Source organism: Pinus tabuliformis, chromosome 9 (genome assembly GCF_031772625.1).
Source record: "Pinus tabuliformis cultivar Carrire ecotype Pingquan chromosome 9, CPIR1, whole genome shotgun sequence".
NCBI classification, from domain to species: Eukaryota; Viridiplantae; Streptophyta; class Pinopsida; order Pinales; family Pinaceae; genus Pinus; species Pinus tabuliformis.
The window spans coordinates 1,692,933,859-1,692,940,591 of record NC_142307.1 but is presented as its reverse complement, the minus strand read 5'-3'; positions in this window follow the sequence as shown (position 1 = coordinate 1,692,940,591).

The window sequence follows — 6,733 nt, the reverse complement described above, 5'->3', positions numbered from 1 at the left end:
TTGAATTAGCTGCCAAGCTAGGGCTATCTCACGACAGCTCTACCCCGTATTATCCGCAAGCCAACGGACAAGTTGAACCAATCAACAAGGTCCTGAAGCGTATGTTGCAAAGGATGATCGGGGTTCATAAAAGAAGGTGGCACCTAATCCTGTACTCAGCCTTGTGGGCTTACCGAACGTCGGTAAAGAACGCGACCGGATTCACACCTTTCCAACTGGTGTATGGCCTGGAAGCAGTCTTGCCAATCCAATGTGAAATTTCGTCGCTTAAATTTGCAATTGATCTCCTCCCTGGAACTTCGGAAGAAGAGGATCGTTTCTTGGAATTAATCCAATTGGATGAAACCTGTCGTGATGGTGCTTTGGCCAACGAAGCCCATAAGAAACAAGTCAAGGCTCAGTTCGACAAAAATGTCAAACCCCGTGTCTTCTCAAAAGGTGACTTGGTCTTGCTTTATAATCAAGAATCCGATAAATTGGGAGCAGGTAAATTCAATTCCTTATGGATGGGCCCCTATATTGTTAAAAGGGTGTTAGCAAAAGGAGCCTACGAGTTAATGGATTATGACGGAATTCCACTGGCGCAACCCCGTAATGGGTTGTACCTCAAGCGTTACTATGCTTAAATAGTAACCTGTATGCTTTTGTTGTATTTTGTTTTCGCTAAAGTATTTGTTCTAGTCGAGTGATCCACCTTTTTCATTTATTGCAGATGTCAAACCTCCTGGAGACATATGTTGGATATGCCGACGGAGCGAGTTGTAGTTCGCGGAACCTATCCTCTGCAGCCTGGGCCATTTTTGATCCAAGCGACGAGTTAGTAAGTTTCAGAGGTGTATGTATTGGGCAATCAATGAATAACATCGCTGAGTATAGCACGTTGATAGAACTACTCTCTGATGCCATCACCCGTGGCATACGCCGACTAATTGTCAGGCTAGACTCATAGCTCGTAATACTACAACTCAATGGTATATATTCCGTTCGCAATCTAGCTATTTATCGCATGTTCCTAAGGGTTAAGATTTTGGAAAGACAGTTTGATTCAATTCAATACCAGCATATTTCCAGAAACTTAAACACATTAACTGACTCATTAGAAAACTATGTGTTAGATAGACATTTGCAACATTTATAAAAGGGACACATCATCAATGATTGTACATATGGATCATATAACTCAACCAGAATAAAACTCGAAAATCAAAATATATATAAGCTGTTTATCGTTCATACATAATGTTCTGTAACCAAGACAAAAATTGGTCATATGACCCAAAACTCAAAAATGCTAGGGGGCACCCTAGCCTAGTGATGCTCATGATAGCACGTCACGACCTGTGCAATCATGCGCAAGAGACGAGTCCATCGTCTAGGCACACCAGTGGTATGGCGCTGCAACTGTAAAGGGAGCTCATCAATCCTCACATCGGGAATGCCGAGAGTAAGGCTCTCAACCTGCTCCTGCACAGCTGTAAGAATCTCTGCCACATCAAGATCGCGGAGAATAACCCTCCCAGCAGTCTCCCGTGCTGGGGCGGCAACTGGCGCTTTCGGGCGAGCTGCTAGACGAACAGGACCAACATCTGCATGCACACATGAGTTTGATTATAAGTCTTGATAGAATAAAGCACAACAACATTATGAATAAGAACATTAAACAGTAATATGGTCAAAGATTTTACCTATAACGCCCCACTGTTCGCCATCCGGTAGTACCAAGTCCGGATCACCTCGGAAATCCATGCCAACATACGGGTACTCGGAATAGACCATCTCCTGGCGCTCGAACCACCTGAAGAAGGTATCAGTGAAAGTAATCTGAGATTGACCGGCATGCCTAGACATGTGATCAACCCATCTCTGCATGCGTGGCTCGGTGGGAGAAGGCAAGTCGAGTGCGATATACTGAGGCTGCATCAGTGGTATTTTCTCCAAGACAAAGGCAGTCAGAATAGAACCATATCCAAAGTTCTTCAGCTTCCCGTCCTTTACCTTGGTCAATTGACTTTTCATCTGAACAAGTACTGCATCACACCAGTTGAATACTTTCGGTTGGAGACACTCCAAGGCGTGCTGCACATAAGACCTGTTGGCAACATGTAGAGATGCACTACCGGCCATCCTACCAACAGTATACAGAATGGACCTGAGAGACCTGTCAGTGATCTCACGGATAACAACCTTGCCGTCTCTGCTCGGCTGGGAACCTTCCCTGCAATACTGACGAACATAATCTCTCACGGAGTCATTCCCCCGGGCCGAACCTGACAAAGAAATGGGGGCACCCCGCCTTGACAACCCAGTCAAGAAGTAAGTGTCCTCTATGGTCAAGGTGATGGATTTTCCCCTAATCTGGAATACTTGGTTGATAGGATCCCAAGCATCAACCATATACTGCAGTAAAGAGATCTGTGCTCTCATGCTAGAGATACGGAAAAACTTCAGCAGGCCGCAGTTCCGTAGCGCGTTCACCGTGACAGGGTCATGAAGGGCAATCATGTCCTCCTCTTCATGCTCTCATTCTCGCCATGTAAGGGACATTTTGCTCAAAGATCCCTGCAGAACAAACAAGAGAAAGAGTAAGTTCATGAAATTGATGAGAAACTGGCAAAATTTCATCAAAAACTGTGCATAGAACTATTTTTCTGAGATCATCGCAGTTGGCAAGTGTGCTACCTACGTTGAAGGTCAAACTGCCTTAAGGCAGTTTGACATTCAGCGCAGGTTTCGAATGGACTGCCTGCACTGATGCCAGAGCGCCCTAGCAAAACCCCAGGGGCTCATGGGGACAGGAAAACAGGCACAAAACTGAAAAAGGAAGCCATGAAAAGAAAGAGCTAGGGTTTAGCTCCTACCTGGTCCAGACGGCGCTGAAAATCGTCCGCAGAATCTCCCAGAATCAGCTGATGAAAATCAAGGGGGAAGAGGCACCTCCAGAGCTCCAACAAACCAAGATCAAATGAAATGGTAAAATGAGAGGTAAAAACACCTTTTAATGGTTGTTTACGTAGTTCAAAGCGAAATATTAGGGTTATAATCTCATTTTCATGCAAATATAATTCATTTCTAACTAAGTTTGATGCAGCAATTGAGAATGCAGTACTATCGTTGAAAAGAGAAAAGCTAGTTATGGTAAAAAATCAAAATTTGACTATATAAATGAGCAGTTTTAGCATAAAGTTCATGCTCGTTAAAAAATAAACGCAAGATCCGAGCATTTTTAACGCGGTCTTCATGCTCGTTAAAAAATAAATAAAAGCAGTGAGCAGAGTTTCCTCCAGTGTTTAAGCTCATTTTTATCTAAAAAATGAACCTATTCCGGTAAATAACCATAGTGATCGTAAATTTATCAGCCGTTAAAGCCTTGGTCGTGTTTGCACCTGCCACCTCCACGTTTCATTTGGCCGATCGTTCACCTCCATATGATTGTTTACCCATTTTGAGGAACAGCTGCGAAGAGTGATTTCACCTAGCCATCCTTGTGACACTGCCGTGATTGGAAAATTCCAACCTGTACGTGGAATCAGTTGCTATCCCTGTTTATCACTTGTTCCTCAAAAGACGAGTCTTCTTTAAGCTCTTTTCAACTGACTCGTAAAACATGAAAAGATTTCCGAGTTTTGGCCTTCCAGCTCGTTAAAGTGATCGGAAGAGCTATCCCTCCTCTAGATTTTAATCTTTTTGGACTTGAGGGATTATTGCACAAAAAGGTTGAGCGCTTGTTTTATTCAACTCGTTAAAGTTATCGAAAACTCATCCCTTCGGTATTGTTTTATACTTTTTCGGACTTAAGGGATTAGATGACGAAAAAGGAATTTTGGAGTTGACTTTATGTACCTTTTCAGACTCTCTAAAAATGAAAAGGACCGAGTTATCCTTGTCGTTAGACTCGTTAAAATTATTAAATAGCGACAAACTTGTCTTTAGACGAGAACGAGTTTCCCTATCGCTAGGCTCGTTAAAACATAGCGATGGGCTTCCCCGAAGGGCAGGTTATAGAACAAGCATATGTTATCCTCCTCAAGCTTGACAAAAATAAAGAGGTACTGGTGAGCAATGACTGGGGAAAAATTGGGAAAAATCAAGAATACTTTGATGGTAGCAGGTCGCTCTTGAACATGACACTTTTCCTCCGTACCACGTTCGGGTTGGGTTGTTTCATTCACCGGTCACATCACCATGGTCTCACCATACCATCCATATTTTGGGTAATGCTACCGATCCATCGCATCAGTGTCGCCATATGTTCAAGAGAAGTCGTTCAGAAAGAGTCAACCGGGTCCCATCCACTGCCATACATTATCCTTCATCCATTCATGACCGCCACCCTGAATCATATGTCACTGATTGTTTTCACCTCCATTAAAGTCATTAGCTCCGTTCTGTGTCACTGATGTGGGATTCATTAAGGCCCTCCTGTGACGGATCGCTTCTTGTCGACATCAGCTCATTATCCAAGAAGTTGATCTAGGAACAACCCCTTCAGTACTTTGAAGCTTGCATGCCTCAATGGCAAGTTTCTCACTTCCGACGACAGGTATACATCAATGACCTTCGACCAGAAGATTTTGCGTGGTGTTCGACGCCAAGTCCTTTATTCACACCACGTGAATTGTACTGCAGTACCTTGAGGGTCATTATCATTATCGGTGATTCCTCTCGCGCTTGTTAACGGTTTACATCATTGACCGGTAATCAAGCGATGTATTTCCATGTTCGACTTCAGCGCAATTCTCACATGGATTGACTTGTACTTAGAGTGAAGATCGAACGAGTTTGAAGACCCCGGATCTAGTTTCATCCATCCGGGCTGCGATATATATTCAGGAAAAATGAAGACATTTGACATGTACATCATTGCAGCAGATGATCATCCTACTCAAAGGATGATAATTTCACCAAAATTATCTGTCTACCATCAGACAGTCGTCTGTTCTATGTACAAAAATGAATTTATAAAGCTGAGCATGGGAATGCTCGCCTTAGCTAGATCATGAAAGCAGAATGAATCATAATGTATTGTATTGTATTTTATTACAGGTCTCCTCCCAGCAGATGGATGAACTTCGGACCCTCCTGGATAAAGCATTTCACCCGATAAACAGCCTCATACTTTAGGGGGCAACTGTTATAGACATTTTTGTGCCTTGCATCACTGAGCATGAAATGTCGATAATCAAGGGATCCAAAGTCCCTAAACATGTTGTTCCTACCCCTAGAGGAACAAGGCCAAGTAACCACAGCAATCCACAGAAGTTCTCCACCTGAAAACACTCAAAAACAAGCTAATTCTGGATCATGTCAACTGCTCCACTAAGCATCCGCGCTGAATGTCAACTGTTCCAATGTCTACCTGCGTTGAATGTCAACTGCAGCAAAGGCTACCTGCGCTGAGCGTAACTGGACAAGTGGCAGGCTCATTTCTCAAGGTGTCAATGCCCAGGAAGCTTCCAAAATGACACTTGTATCAGGGAATTCGACTGGTGATGAGTAAGAGGTTCCAAATCTCCATGTGGAAGCAAGAACCTCCAAGTGGACTCAAGAACTGATAGAGGGAGAGGACACTAGTCAGATCTCAAGCTGACTCATCCTCTCTCCAAATAACCATATATAGATCTCTCCTCCATGGGATCTAGGGGCTGGAATTTGGTGAATGTAAAGAATTGCTATTGGTTTGTGGCTGGATACATTGGGTGTTTATGCTTTGAAGGGAGCTGAAGAGGGAATTCCATTCTGCTGGGAAGGAGATGCTGGATTGGAGCCCCATGGGTTGTATCTCTTCCTGAACCCTGTTACTCTCAATAAAGCTATCTTGATTCTTTCCTATATGCTGGTGTACTTTGTATGATTGCATTAGTGTATTTGATTTATTTCTAATCCTGAATCATTTATGAATATGTACATTTTCCTTTGTATTGTGTTCTTCTCTTATCGCAAGTAGCTGTTCTCTTGTTACAGGTAGTTGTTCTCTTGTGACCTCGTGGGATTCAAGTAGCTGTTCTCTTGAGCAAGCAAGGAGGCGAGTAGCTGTAGACACACAAAGGGGAAGAGGATCTAGATCGAGGGACAACCGGAAGACAACGGTAAGTCTGCCAATCTCCCCTCTTTCACATTTCATAAAGGAAGAAATCATAATAGCTGTATTCGTTTGTTGCTAAGGTGTTGTCACACCTTAGGTGGATAGGATCGTCCTAAATAGGCATTTTTCCCCACAATAGCCAGTGTGTTAGAAATGGTGAGTGGGAGAGTGTCAACAACAGTGAGGGAGTGAATGTCTACACGAAGACATGGGTCGCTCTGAATCTGAGGATGAAGGGGGGTTTTCATGAATATTGCTAATACAATAATCACTGTGTTTTGCTTCACAAGGATGAAGATACCCTCATGTTTCCATAATAACATTCCAACATTCAAACTCTTCTTTCTTTTCTCAGGTATAAGACTTTTTATATATCCTTGTTGGCAGCCAGATCATTGGATAGTGAAATCTAAGACTGATCCAATTATTCCCACACTGTTCCATGGAAATAATATATTGAGAAACCCTTGTTAAGTCTATTTTTAAGTTTAGGTAGTTAAATGGATCTTTATTTCGGGTTTGTTTTCCTGAGAAATCCCACATTGCTTTACATCCTTCTTGTATGGTAGTCTCCAATATTTGAATATGGTCCACACAATAAACAATGGTCTACTCCCTGTTCCTGGTGATATTCTCTACTTCCTTTTGACA